This window comes from Harmonia axyridis, chromosome 4 (assembly GCF_914767665.1).
Source record: "Harmonia axyridis chromosome 4, icHarAxyr1.1, whole genome shotgun sequence".
Taxonomy (NCBI): Eukaryota; Metazoa; Arthropoda; class Insecta; order Coleoptera; family Coccinellidae; genus Harmonia; species Harmonia axyridis.
In genome coordinates, this window is record NC_059504.1 from 18,936,560 (window position 1) to 18,952,334 (window position 15,775).

Below are 15,775 nucleotides of genomic sequence, written 5' to 3' on the forward strand. Positions count from 1 at the left end.
TGTAGAACAAAATCGTGCAAGAATATATCAGAAACGCATAGTTTTCATGGTTATATTTTATTATTATATGTTGGTACTCCGAACTTTCCGCCACGGCTTTATCGGTCAATTCATCAATTTGCCTTGACGAAATCAGTTCTGCCAACCAACATTTTTCAATGCAAAAATCACTAAATGATATTTATGGAAATATTTCATTAATTTCAATAAGAATGCAATGAATTGAAGAAAATAATGTATAATACTCGTACAGAAGGCTCATTCTACCACTCGTTCATTCAAAAACTCGTGGAAGAATGCAATATTCTGCACTTGTATTATAAATAACTAATCTAATATCGAGTCAAGCTCAAGTATGTAATTTTTCACGAGCTTGATTTTCAAGTCAAGTAGTCAGTAGTCAGAATCCATATCGTTAAATGGCTAACCTTCAATTAAACATATGACGCTTTGGATGACAGTTCTGTTTGACATATGTCATTGAACCAGGGTTGCAAAACCACGACTTATATAACCCAGTATATTCAAATTCGACCGTTACAAAATTCAATTCGAATCGACGAAGTAGTACTGGGTGTGTGTACTCACGTCGATAAATCGATCTATTCATAAACTCCGCATCCCTGAATGCGTTCCAGGAAAGGCAATGTAATTTTATTTGTCCATTCATAGAACCACGAGTGGCCGTATTGGTAAGAGCGATTCGTGGAATGCATTTTATGACGTAGTTCTCACATGGTTGTTATTGCCGAATAAACATGAGTCGAATGCAATAACGAACAGATGTCATTACCGATCGTATAACGTGTATTGACCAATTGCAGGTTATCAAACAACAGTTTATAGTCGGTGTAATTGTGATTTTACTATTGGAACATAGTTTCGTAGCAACTCGTTGTTTTTCACTATAAATTTGGTTTAGTATAGTTTTTTCGGACCGGACGTGGTCGTAAAGTGGTTTGGACGGTCATTTGTATGAAAGCATCCTATCTCTGACAGTTCTATGTTTCAACTACCACAATTTCGATATCATCAATATGAGATTTACATATTGTAACCTCGCAGTTTTCTGTAGATCCAAATTCAGCATTCCTTGGCGCGCTCAACATTTGGGCTTCCCTTACGGCACGCTATGGTGTATTTTGCACCTTGAATTACATCTTCAACCTTGTAAGTTTCAGTTAACATGTGAACTGAAGCCAGCTGACCATGAAATTTGTGAAACATACGCCTATTGGAAGCTTGAACAACAAAGTTTCGATAACGATTTTTTCCATCGAATTTTCTTCAGCGACGAAACACATTTTTCACTCGATGGCTATGTAAACAAGCGAAATTGTCGCACATAAGACAGTCAAAATCCTTCTGTAACTGCTGAGAGACCATTACAAAAAAAAAGTCACTGTATAATGTGCAATTTGGTCTGGTTGAGTTATTAGCTCGTACTTCTTCGAAAATAAAGAAGGTTTAACTCAGCAAAATGGTGCAACAAGCCACACAACGCGACCCATTTTGGCCTCATTTCAAGAGTAGAAAGGACGCGTAATTTCTCTTTTCATGGAAGTGAATTGGCCACCTAGATTTGTGATTCATCGCCTCTGGTTTTTTTATGGGGTCATGCGAAGGATGTGTTCGTGTAGATAATCCTCATACCATTGACGATCAGAAAACCAACATCAGTCAAGTTAGTGATGAGATATTGCCCGAAATGTGCTGGCGAGTCATCGAAAATTACCTCACAAGGAGTATTGTTGGAGATCACAAATTTGCTTCCGCCGTTTTGCAATAGATGGCAGTGGTGGTAAGTGGTAGTCGAAATAAATAGATCGCATATTTCATACAATAAGCTTAGGTATTTGTGAACATAAAACTCCATCGAAGTATTAGTCTATTTGTGTCTGCATCATAAAGTTATTCTCGATTAAACATGCCAGCTTGTGAGCCGAATTTTCGTCATTTGCGCGATGTTTTAATTTTCCGCTTTAATATGAAGAAATTTGCGGACGAGGCTCATCGAATGCTCTCAAATACCTATGGTGAGACCGCTATTTGTGATAGAACGTGCCGAGGGATGTTTCAACGCTTCAAAAACAGTGATTTTGACGTCGAAGACCAGCATAGCGGTGAAAGAGAAAAGGTTTTAGAAGATAGAGAATTGGAGGCATTACTTGATCAAGACTCGTGTCAAACGTAACTAGAATTGGCAGGATCATTGGGAGTGACGCAGCAAGCCATCTCAAAACGCCTGAAAGTCATGGGAATGATTCAGAAACAAGGAAATTATTTCGCTTGTGAACATCTGCTTGCAAGGCATAGACGAAAGGGATATCTGCATCGTATTGTGACTGAAGACGAAAAATGGGTTCATTACGATTATCCCAAGCGCAGAAAATCATGAGGATATCCCGGCCATGCTTCCACGTCGACGGCTAAACCGAATATTCACGGTTTCAAGGTCATGCTTAGTATTTGGTGGAACCAGCTCGGCGTAGTGTATTATGAGTTGTTAAAACCAACTGAAACAATCACAGGCGATCGTTTTCGGTCGTAATTAATACGTTTGAGCCGAGCATTGAAAGACAAACGGCCCCAATACAACGAGAGACATTATAAAGTGATTTTACAGCATGACAATGCTCGACCCTATGTTGCGAAAGTGGTCAACTTACTTGGAAACATTGACATGGAAGTCCTATCCCACCCACTATATTCTCCAGACGTTGCTCCCTCGGACTGTCACTTGTTTAGAACAATGACACACTGCATGGCTAACCAGCATCTTATGATGAAGTCAAAAATAGGTTCGATTCGTGGATCGCTTCAAAAGATGACCAGTTTTTTCAACGCGGGATTCGTACACTACCCGAAAGATGTGAGAAAGAAGTGACCAGTGATGGACAATACTTCGAATCATAAATGTATAACCAGTTTTTTACAATAAAGCCTTGAATTTCGGAAAAATACGGCGGAAGCAAAGTTGTACGCCAATGTATTCACGTTTACTTTCGGGATCGCAAAATGGATAACCCTTCATTTATCCACCGGATCACCTAACCTATTTAGACTGTCGATTCGACCGTACGGTCTTCCTACATTCACGTGTGTTTACCGAACGTCCGATCCAGAATGCAGATATCGACCTGGATTCATTTCGTCTACGCGCGCTGAGCCACAAAAAGACCACCGTTAAAATCGGTCAGATGTAAACAACAATAATAATTATCTATTCGGATTCCGCTGAAAGTCATCAAAGGCTCTTTCATTGGCGGAGAACATCTAGAGGCCGTCGCGTTTTAAAAATAGGCCAAGTAAATATTTTTCGGCGCTGCAATGAACCTCAAGCAGCGTTTGGTGCACCAGATACCATAATATTTGGAGTGATTCACAGGATTCGAAGGAAAATACATTGTAAACAATTCTGGGAAGAGGCCTTCGGTCCTATATAGATACATCGTTGTGTCGTTTACGTAAACTGTACGTTGAAAAACAAGCGCGTCTCCTGTTTTTATTACGCTCTAGATCATAATTATGGTTCGGTATTTTTGCAACGGAGAGTTCGATTTGTTTATTGGGAAAAACGTTGAGATTTGCGGCGGGAATATTGGAGCCCCTTTGAAATTGTTGTTTGTTTCTTGGGTAGTCAAGTCTGGAATAACCTCTGTGGTTTAGTCTTCTTCTTTTATTAAATAGGAAAATTTAGGAATAGGAAAATACCTCGACCTTATGAAAAATGTTAAATCAGGTAATTGTAGATTATACAGGGTTAGAACTATTTAGAGGGGCACTACAGAGATATCGAAAACCTTTGGAAATACAGGGTGGTTTAAGTTACAAAAAAGGTGCGCTATTTGGGGATGAGTGTATTTTTTCTTTATCACCTCATGAGGAAAACCAATGTCCATGAAAAGAATTTGATTATCTGAAACAATGGAAAACAGAAAAAAATCTGACGACGCCATTAGAATCTCTATATTGGATAATGGCTACAAACCGAATTTCGTGAAGTTATCTCCAGAAACAAATGAGTTATACAGAACAAAAAGGAAATCTCGATTTTAAGTTTTTTCGAGATATCACGGGAATAATGATAATGGTATTTATTGGTACAAATCACTATAAAATGACTATATACTCGTATCATTGGAGATATTTTGGATCTGTTGACACCAACATACTAATTCCTAAATTACGCAACTTTTTTGTAATCAAGCCACCCTGTATTACTAACGATTTTCGATATCCCCATAGTGCCCCTCTGAATAGTTCTAACCCTAACTATAACAAATCAATAATGCAGCTATTATTGGAATCTCCAGTTTTTAAATGATCTTGAAACAAAATTTTGGACGGCCATGTTTACTGAACTTCTAGTTGAATTTTGCCCATTAATACGCCAATTGCACTATGGAGACCATATAATTGTGTCAGAATCATCTCTCGGATGCGCAATCCATTCACTGTATGCATCTTGCATCAGCTTAATTTTCGATTAAATCGGAAAGCTCAAAAATGCACTAACGTGAAGCAGGATTTGAGCGTTCGTTCATTCATTTCCAAATTTTTTTTTACCACAGTGCTTCCCTAATTTTTTCCATTCATCAAAGAAATTGAAGAAAAATGGGGTTAATGACCATTAATCTCTTTTTATTAGTCCCTTAAGCATAATATATTGCATTGAATTGTAATACTTACATTATTATCTTCATTTTCGCCATGTTCTGCTTTTAAATATGGAAAATTTCCATATTACAGCGATCCAATCTCCGTTGCTTTCCATCAAAACGGAAATTGTTAGTAATTGGAAATATCTTCACTTCCGAGTGATGGCTAATAATTGGGGGAGACTTTAATTAATGTAAATTTGATATCTGTCGTACGCCAACTAACTAGCTATTCAAGTTTCCAAGCTTTAATACTCCCAATTAGCCTTTCAGTGCTGAAAGATTAGCCTAGATGGAATTTATCCACCTAAACAGACTTCGGGGTTATTTTAACTGGGGAAATAGGTCATTATAGCGAGGTTAGGTGTGAATTTTGAATTACGATACATTCACAGAGCTAACCTTTATTTGTTCAGCTTACTGCCTGGACGCAACGAATCGCCAATCGGTGTCAATCAGTCGCCTGGTCCTTGGGAATTTAGTTTCTCGGGAGAGGATCGAGCGTTGTGCGTGTGCCACTTTTGCAGAAACGGTGATTCTGCGTCTATAGCGCGCATTGTCCAATATTTGAGGTTTTCGTCACTTAAACGATGTGTTTAATCATTATTCTCTATCAGAGGTGACATTCATTGGACCCCGCAGTCTTGATTTGATGTCTTATGACCTCTACGTGTGAGGTGTCCTTAAATCCAAAGATCACGTTAATAGATCAACTTGTCTGGTCCAGTTAATACAAAATATATTAGCAATGAAATTGGGATCCATCACGGAATATATTTGCCAAACCGTCATCAGGAATTTATATTTTTGATTGAATGAGTGTCGTGAACGTGAGGGTATGCATTTGAATGACATCATTTTTGAGGAATAAATCCCCAAATGGTGTTATTTCAGGAGAAGTGTCACTTTTCATGATGTTACCCGCTGAACGTAGTGAAGCAGTAATTGAAGACGAGCCATGAAAGGTCAATTCTCCTTCGAATAAAATATGTTATTTTTTTCCCAAACGTTTTGAAATACATAAAAATCAGGAGATCCATCTTTAAATGTGATTAATATTAACGATCGTTATAATTGATTCATCAATGGAAAATTGCCTAGTTACGGTTGTCATGCTAAATTAATTTTTACAGACATGAAGTAAAATAGTTGTTAGTTATCATTGTTAGGTAACACTTTTCCTTCCGGTGTAGGAAAAGTAGAACGTTTCGATGATCTTGTCAGTCAAAAAATGACGTTGTTATTGCATGTTTGAACATTTTTTCCACAATTTTTTTATTAATCGCTTTCTTACATATAAACTTTGTTTTCAGACACCTTGTATAATAAAATAATACATATAGTTCCATCGACAAGTGAACATGAAAACATTGATGAAGGTAGGTGAAAGCAAAGGAACCAAAATTCAAGTCTTAATTGACGTCATCCAATCAAGTCATTCAAGTTTTTAGGCATTTTTTTTCGTATCATTAACATATCTCTTAATCGAATTAATGTTTTTTTTTTCTTAAAAGCCCAATCTATGAGGATATCTATAAATTGGATAACATTTTTCATACTTTCGAATAGCCTATTCGAATTTGGATTTTCCGGACAAGAGAATAATTCTAACCTCACCTAATCGGCCTATACCAAGTCACGTGATCCCTTAAAATAAGCGAATCTTTATCTGCGAAACGACCGCATCTATCACTGTCAATTATAATGATTTAGATACTTATTCAAACAAATATGGACGCCTTTTCTCAACCGCGTCATTGGTACTCATATCGTGTCGAATTATACTAACTGACAAAGAAAATGCAACACTCAGATGGATCTGATTAAATTTTAATCTTTTCTTTTGGTGAAACATATATAGTATAGAAAACAGTAAATGCTTGAAATTTGCAGAGATAAACGGGTTTACAATTTTTTTCAAATAAATTTGTTAATAATGTGTTTGCCCATCGCGATTATCTATACACTCCCCAACACGTCTCGGCATTGATGCAATAAGATGGTCTATTTCTTCTTGAGGAGACTATCCCAAGCTACCTGTACTTCATGTCTCAGACCCGCTAAAGTCCGTAGGGGCTGGGGTAAATTTCCAAACCTTCTACCCATGATGTCCTATGATGTTCTATGGACGGAAAATCGGAATATCTGGGTGGCCATAGCAAAAGATTCACATGGGTCGCTTTGAAAAAGTTTAAACTAACTCTGGCAACATGAGGTCGTAAATTATCTTGCTGAAATATTGGAATCTCGAGTCGGTTAAGGTAAGGGAGAACATATGGCTCCACTATTTCTTGAAGGTATGACAGCCCTGTCATGTTACCTCAAATAAAGACTAAAGCTGACCTACTTACATGTGCAATAGCACCCGATACCATAACGCTTACTGTCCGATGAACATGACGCTCAACATCAAACTGAAGTTCACGTCTTTCTCCCCGACGTCGTCTAACGCTTCTTCGGCCATCATGTGCATCCAAAGAGAATCTAGATTCATCAGAAAAGACGACCTCATGCCATTCCAATATTTACGTTCTCTGCACCACTGTAATCGTTGCTGGCGATACTCAACTGTCAGAGGTGACACAAGAAGGGGTCGATAATGCTGCAGTCCAAAAGGCCTTATCCGGTAAACCGTTCGGACAGTTACAGGATGGCCTTTTTCTCCTAATCACTCATCAGCCAAAGATCGAGTTGTCGCAAATCGGTCTCAAATGGCCATAAGTCTTAGACGTCGATCTTGAACTTAATTTGTGCCTCTTCGACGTCCGGTGCCTACTCTTTTTCGATTTTGGGCATTATCAAACCACGCTTGACAACATCTCATAACAGTAGTTGAATTTCTATTCGTACTCTTAGCAATTTTTCGAAATGACAACCCCGCCTCCCGTAGACCAATAATTCGACCTCTTTCAAATTCACTCAGCTGGCGATAAATTCTGCGTACACGTGCTCTAGGCATTTTAACAATAACTGAACACCGACCTTGGATCTCCTCGAACAGCTGGTTTGTTGTAAAATTTAAAAAACTTGCAATAAACGACTACAATATTAAAGTAACAAAAATTGTTTACATGAAAAAACCTCCACGATTTTTTCTCCGAATTCAGTCATTTACTCCAGCTTCTCCTGGGTGTTGCAGTTTCTTTGTCAGTTAGTATACATAAAATATAACCAGATCTAACACCTTCCCAAGCCTCGATACGTTCGCACTACATATTTTTCCATATTTTTCGATATGCCTCGCATTTCTCTCCCCTGGATATACCTATGGAAATTATGTCAATACAGAGCCTACTTGTTTATTTCGCGTGAATAATAAACAGGACCGCGTATGTTCATAGTGATTTATTCGACGAATACGATCGAGGAAGTCGGAATAAACAATGACTATGTTGTTTGTTTCTTTGTTGTTCCTTTTCGTTAATAAGAAGTCTCAATGAAATAATTCCGTATCATTATTCAATAATTCGAATGGGAAATTGCAACGGAGAATTGTAACCAGTAATGTCCGATTAATTTCAAGTGCGTGGTATTTTAATAGGGGGCTGTAGCGTGATATTGTTTTGTTGATTAAGTCGGTTGTGGAATAGGAAATTCTATACGTATTATTCATGTCCTCTATGACATTAAAAATGCAACATCAAGAAGGCGTCGGAATTTTTAAACAAACTTGGCAGAAGTGTGTTGAAGGTTGATTTATTGATTAAAATTACATTGAAAATAATGTACATAGTAGCCATGGAAAATTCGACGTTCTACTTGTTGTGACAATTGACAAAATCTGGTGTACCTATCTCTTGAAAGATTGAGTAGATTTCGGTATTGTTTTTGGTTGTAATTTTTTTGTTTTTGTATTCTTCTTTGCGTTTTGACATGCAATTTATCGATAATTGAGTGGATTTGACAAAGTTCGCATTATTGGATTAGATGAAGCTGGTTTTTTATTCAAAAAAATTGCTAATCGTATTAACCTGTACAAGACTTCTGTAGTACGGTGTTATCGAGCATTGCTCAGAAAATGCCAAGAATGTCGAAGACCAAGACAAATAAATGATGTCCAGAACTGCCATATTTGATCAATGGCATTAAGAGAACAATTTTCGAGTACAAAATCAATAGCAGATCGATGGCTTCGAAATGCAAGACGTTCTCTTATTCTTTGTATAGCTTACCACAGAATTAGAGCTTTTGGCTTGCAGTCCTATCGACCACATCTTGTGCATCCGCTGAAAGTTCTTCATCGGCAGCAACATTTGGACTGGTGTAACTTACGACTAGGTTGGGACTTGGATGGCATAGGATGCTTGGGAATGTAGGATGGTACGTATATGTGGAGAACGTCAAAATGTGCAGTTTTCAGTTGATCGGCTTGTGCACCACAATGTAGGGGTTATGCTATAAGGTGCTATTTTTTATGGCAGCAGGTCTCATTTAGTATTCGCCCAATGCAGTATGAAGGCCTGTCAATATGTTAATGACGTGATAGAACCCCATATCCTTCAAGAAAGGAAGTGCGGGAGTGTCAATATAGTAGAGATGGTTAATAAAAAATGCCCATATCTTTTGTTTAATTTCTTTGAAATTTTGATCGATTATCCTTGTTCCAAAAACCAAGAGATTGAATGAAGTACTCATAATAAACAATTATGTATAATTTGCAGTGTTTTTCCCATTCGTTTCTTAACACCATCTATATCATCCTATCGATATATCCCGTGTTTACGATAGATATTAACAGAAATTTCCTTTTTTTCAGAAAGAGATAAGATAATGCCACGAATGGTTCATTGAATTTTCCGGAGAAATATTGTAATTATTGGTGAGTGATTTAAATGCTATAATTTACAGTATCGAACTTTCTAGGAATTTCTTACGAATGAACTAGTGTATTAATAATTGATGCATCAACAATAGTATATTGCGCAACAAGTGGGAGAAGTTCAACTTTTCTAACGATGGTGGAAATTTGTCTTAACACACGAGTGAGAAAAAGGACTCTCTCCACATGTGACATAGAAACGACTTTTCAAAAGCCTAAATTTCATTGGTCTATCGAGCGTGATGTTGGCAAAAAGCTGTGAGGAAAAATATTTCTCACAGTATGAGCAATCCTTAGTTAAGCAAAGCTATCTTTCATAACAGTTGTAGGAGAAATTAGTTGTTTAACGATTTCTTGAAAGTATAATAGAAGCACATTCAAGAGATATTTGAGCGTATTGAAAATATCCACTTTTTATATGCCCGCAATTAGTGAATAATTTGAACGTGTAAAATAGCCTATATTAAGGGTTTTAGTGAATAAATAAGACAAACTTCAGGGATGATTCTGCATGTAAAATAGTGACAGTTTGCTATATAATTTTTGTTCGCAAATGCTCAGTATTCTGAGATACAGGGTGTTACAATCCATAGAATGTCAAATTTAATTATCGAAACATCGAATTTTAGTTTCTTTCTCTGTTTTCCCAATAACTCATGAATCGTTGAGTTTATACCCAAGGTATGGCATGTTGCTGAAATTGTCATCAAATAAGCTATCTAATCATGTAATAATATACTGGGTGTGTAATTTGAAATAAAAAAGTAGTGGTCTGTTTCCGGTATAACCGGAAGTTGTAGAGATTTGAAAATATTTCAAGGAGAAAGATCATTGCCTCAAACCCCAACGTGCAAATTTTCAGCACAAAATTATGATTAGTTTTGCATAAGCGTCTAATAGGCCATTACAGTGAATCACCCTATATAGAGAACTGACATCATTGTTTCATGCAGAATGCCCCTGCAGTTTGTCGTATCTACTAACACCCTATATACAGGGTGTTCTGATTTGTTTCCGACAAACTGAAACGGGTGATAGATCACATCATTTTAAGCAGAAGAGTTCCTATGAACATGGGTCCGGAAATGCTTCGTTTTCGAGATACAGGGTGTTAAAGTAGAAAAAATAATTCGCATTTTCTTAAAGATCTTTCGACTGATTCCAAATAATTGCATGAAAGTTGGTACATAGGGTATTTGAGGTGAGAAATTCAAATTTGTGGTCGATTTGGTTGTATTTTCTAGAGGGCGCCACTGGCAATCATTTCGTCCCCTTTAAACCGTTGCAACTTTTCTGTGCTACCCTGTACGTCATTCTGGACTAAAAAAATCGATTCCTCTGACTTTTCTAGTTAAAAAAGGTATACCTCATTTAAGTTGCTAGGGGCAACCGTTTCAGAGAAAAACGCATGTAAAGCCAAATCCATATTTTTGTAATCTCTAAAACATGTAGAAACAAATTTGTAATAATTTTAAATTAAATATTTTTTAGAAGTAACAATTTAGAACAAAACAAAATAACATAATAGTTTTTAAAGAAGGTGTTCGAAATGTCCACCGTTCTGTTGAATGCAAAAATGACATCTTCGAATGATTGATTGTTTTACATTCAACAATTGTTGGGGCAATAGATTTAAAATGGCTATACACAATGACAGATTTAAAGTGTGTTAGGTTCAGATGTCATTTATTATAAATATAGTTAACTAAGTTAATAGCTTAGCAACAAATACAGGAAAATGGTATTGGTTACATAAGGCCCGAACGAATCATACAAAGAAGAAATCATCTACAGAGAAATAGGATTTTACAGACCTTCGAAGAAAATAAAAACTCAGTATTCGTAAAGCATCCCAACAACGCAATATTTCAGGAAACAGAATATTCAGAACACTTAAAAACAACAATTACATATCATACCACTTCTAAAAAATCCGCATGCATTTCGCCTTAGAAATTTTCAAAATGAATTTAAATTTAATATTTGAATAGGAATAATTTCATGAAAGGATTTCGAAGCAGTCAAAACATATTAAAGAAAACGCGAATTATTTTTTCAACTTTAACACCCTGTATCTCGGAAACGAAGCATTTCCGGACCCATGTTCATAGGAACTTTTTTGCTTAAAATGATGTGATCTATCACCCATTTCAGTTTGTCGGAAACAAATCAGAACACCCTGTATATTACAATAATATGTTTATAATTTTGTTCATTTATTTATCGGTTAATCTTACAAACAGCACACGTAGTGAGAAAGAACATTTACCCTAAACACTGACTAAACAACAACCTGATGAAATCTGACGAAACAATCCTGTAATATTCACTATTTCAAATATTATCTGTTTGATCAGTAAAGTACCAGGGGATTACTTTCGTTTTCATCCAGCGACGAAATACACTTCGTATAAAGAGGAGTACACATTTTTCAATTTATTAGCTCTAATAATAGACCAGTGGAAAATAAACAGTGCGAGTTGCTCTTGGAGGTCGCACGGAACGATATTTCTCAATGAAATTCCGAACATACGATGAAGTTTGCTAAGTGGATTTCATTCAAGAAATCAAAACGGAACACAGATAACGCAATTGTGATACAATGTAAACATTGTCGCCGGGGTTTTCTATCTGGTATGGGCCGCATCGTAGATTGCCTAGGAATCGATCGATATATTGCGTATCAGATACTATCGTGTCCTAGTTTTAGGCGAATCGTTTTACCTTCACGCGTTGTGAACGTGAACAGTACAGGGTAGTCCAACTTTGATGTGTATCAACATTCACTGATTTTGATAAAACAATTTAACAATTTGTATACCTTCTTGATGCGTGTATATTTATATGACTAAATGACATAACCTAATAAACATTGAAATGTCAAAACAGTGTTACCATTTACCATTTTGAGTTGAATCATTTCTATTGGAGATATGAAGGTGTGGTTTCGAATGGAAATGCAAATAAAACATACTTCCATTTAGAGTATCGATCAAATTATTATTTTAATATGATGCTTGGACCTTGCCATTATGTGAAGAAGAAGAAAAAAGTTTATTTTATACCTGATAAACTGAGGAATACATCATTTAAATGTCCTACGCGTGATCTCTTACAGGACTCGATACTTGGTTACAGGACTCGATACTTGTGAGGCACATTTCGGGCATTATCTCACCAATATAATCGGATGTTGATTTTTAGATCTCAATAGTCTGAGTATTATAAACACCATCCTTCGGATAACGCCTCGACAAAAAATCCAAAGGCAATAAATCACAAGATCTTGGTGGCCAATTCACATCCCCGAAATGAAAAATTATGCGTCCTTTTTTCTTTTTTTTGCATTAAAGTCAAAACGGTTAGTGTTGTATGCCTTGTTGCACCATATTGCTGGAACCACATCTAAAGGATGTTTTTTTAGTGCTATAGAACTTTAAATTGCAATAAAACAACGATGGATTATTCGATTGGCATGAATTTTATTTATCCGCAAGAATACTTGTGGCATTACATTTTAAATATGATTTCTGGCATATGACCGCCACGGCTGGCTCGGATGTAGTCCAATCTGGACGTCCAATTTTCGATGACTTTTTCCAACATTTGTGGCCGTATATCGGCAATAACACGGCGAATGTTGTCTTCCAAATGGTCAAGGGTTTGTGGCTTATCCGCATAGACCAATGACTTTACATAGCCACACAGAAAGTAGTCTAGCGGTGTTAAATCACAAGATCTTGGAGGCCAATTCACAGGTCCAAAACGTGAAATTAGGCAGTCACCAAACGTGTCTTTCAATAAATCGATTGTGGCACGAGCTGTGTGACATGTTGCGCCGTCTTGTTGGAACCACAGCTCCTGGACATCATGGTTGTTCAATTCAGGAATGAAAAAGTTAGTAATCATGGCTCTATACCGATCACCATTGATTGTAACGTTCTGGCCATCATCGTTTTTGAAGAAGTACGGACCAATGATTCCACCAGCCCATAAAGCGCACCAAACAGTCAGTTTTCTGGATGTAACGGTGTTTCGACATACAATTGAGGATAAGCTTCACTCCAAATGCGGCAGTTTTGTTTGTTGACGTAGCCATTCAACCAGAAGTGCGCTTCATCGCTAAACAAAATAAAATGGACGTAGTGCGCGATACGTATTCCGCACAGAATCATTATTTTCGAAATGAAATTGCACTATTTGCAAGCGTTGTTTAGGCGTGAGTCTATTCATGATGAATTGCCAAACGAAACTGAGAATAAATCACTTGACAGCTGTTAAATCGGTAGCCATCTTGAACAGTAATGCCAACTTAAAGTTATATACCTCGAAAAAAAACACCCATTAATCATTAATTTCTGGCAAAAAAAAATCGGTAATCATTTGGCTATGGCCGCTATAGCGATGAGAATTGACCGTTTGGCTTTCATCTTCTACCATCAGAGCAAATTGCACACCATACATCGACTTTTTCTGGATGTAATGGTCTCTTAACATTTAGGAAAATTCGAAGCGAAAAATCATCATTATATCGTTGTTGTTCAAGTATCCAATCCATATGTTCTATGAATTCCATGCTCAGCTCTCTTTAGTTCTTTTCTTGTGTCAAATAAACCTTATAAGAATGGAGATGCAAATTCAGGTGCAAAATACGCCATAGTGAGGGAGGCCCAAATATTAAGCGCACCGGGGAATGGAAAAATTTTGATCCTCTTCAACACTTTCACTTATACAATATATTATAGCAATATTTTCGGACGAGGTTGCATTTCGATGATGAATGGGCCTAACCTAACCTTCAAGTAAACATGACGCGTCGGATGACAGTTCTGTGTGACATATGTCATTGAAACAGGGTTGTGAAATTAGGATCACGACATGTATAACCTAGTATGTATATGGTGTATTTTACCCGACAGTTCCATATATCTCAGTGCTCGATAAAGAATTTGGACCACCCTATACACTTAATACATATTTACCAAAGCATCAGCGGATGAAAGGGTGTATTATTTCTTCAATAAAAGTGATCGAGTAGGTCATTATGCGTTCGACAAGTAAATGGGGAGTGACAATAAGAAAATTACTTACTATACTTAGTTGTTGTTGGAACTAGGGACACTAATGATGTACATAGTTGATGGTGATGAAGCAATTGAATATCGATATACGGCTTATAAGGGTTCTCCGCAAGGAATGAAAATGGTTATAATAGCAACACTGTGCTTTATTTTTTGACATTTCTTATGTCATTTTTTTCAGTAAGTTAGGTTATATGTTATAAAGTCAACACTGTGTTTTTGTGAAAAAGTGATGAAAAATTGGTTGACATAATGCAATATGTATGGAGAAGTCGTTGTGGTCATTTGAATGATGTTATTTTCAAACAGAACGGTATAGTTCAAATAAAAAAAAAACTGTGCCTCGCTGAATAATTCATATGGTTTTCTCAATTTCAAAATTGTCTAATTGCTGTTGGAAAATCAATTATTATGCTTCTGCTTCTTACTCCCATTCGATTTTCTGACCTTGTATAATTGTAGTTCCATGTTTATCTTTCTATGTTTTGTTCGCATCAAAATAGATTGCTTTGGTCTTATCTTATCTTCATTTTCCATCGTCCCAAATAGTTCTAAACTTCAACCACGTCCTTCTGGAGTTTTCATGCTTTTGCGTTTGAAAAAAAGATCGTAGTGTCATCTCTGAGCTTAGCTATCTCGCTCCTTATCTTTGACATATCTAGCACAAATATGTATGGGCACTATTATAGATCCTTTTGGTGATTGAATATTGCTCACTGTATTTTGGCTCTGAACATTATTTTCCATACATAATGGTATAATGTAACCCTTCAGATTAAAAAAAAAATCTCACTGAATAATTTAATAGATTTTTACTTTCTGCTTTTCAAATTGTATCACCGCTATAACTCCTCAAATCAGACTGTTGGAGATTATCCGAATTTTTTAATTTCAAACTTAACGAATCCATTTTTCGTAAACTGTTGATATTTGCTTATTATCAACAATGTCAAGACCACTTTTCCAATATGGACATACGTAACAACAACTCGTTGTTTCCTTGAATAATAATTTTTCAGTAATAAACCACCGCGTCAGAGGAAGTAGGATAGTAAAGCACACAAAAAAAATTATTGTTGTGTATGTGTGTGTGAAAGTGTTTGGAACCAACCGATAACATCGATCTTGCGGTTAACGATATGTAGATTTCAATTGACCTCCCAAGGAGGTCGAAAACAATCCAAACAACAATATTGGATCATATGACTATTCAT

The 15,775-nt window shown here is 36.5% G+C and overlaps 1 protein-coding gene across 2 annotated transcripts in view; it reads left to right on the forward strand.

Moving 5' to 3' along the window:
- The window catches only part of LOC123679301, a 142,639-nt gene that overhangs the window by 73,075 nt on the left and 53,789 nt on the right, over nucleotides 1-15,775 (forward strand). For both annotated transcript variants that reach the window (XM_045616818.1, XM_045616819.1), the window contains one exon: nucleotides 9,418-9,480. The gene's annotated coding sequence lies outside the window, so the exon portion shown is untranslated. The remainder of the gene's footprint in view (nucleotides 1-9,417; nucleotides 9,481-15,775) is intronic.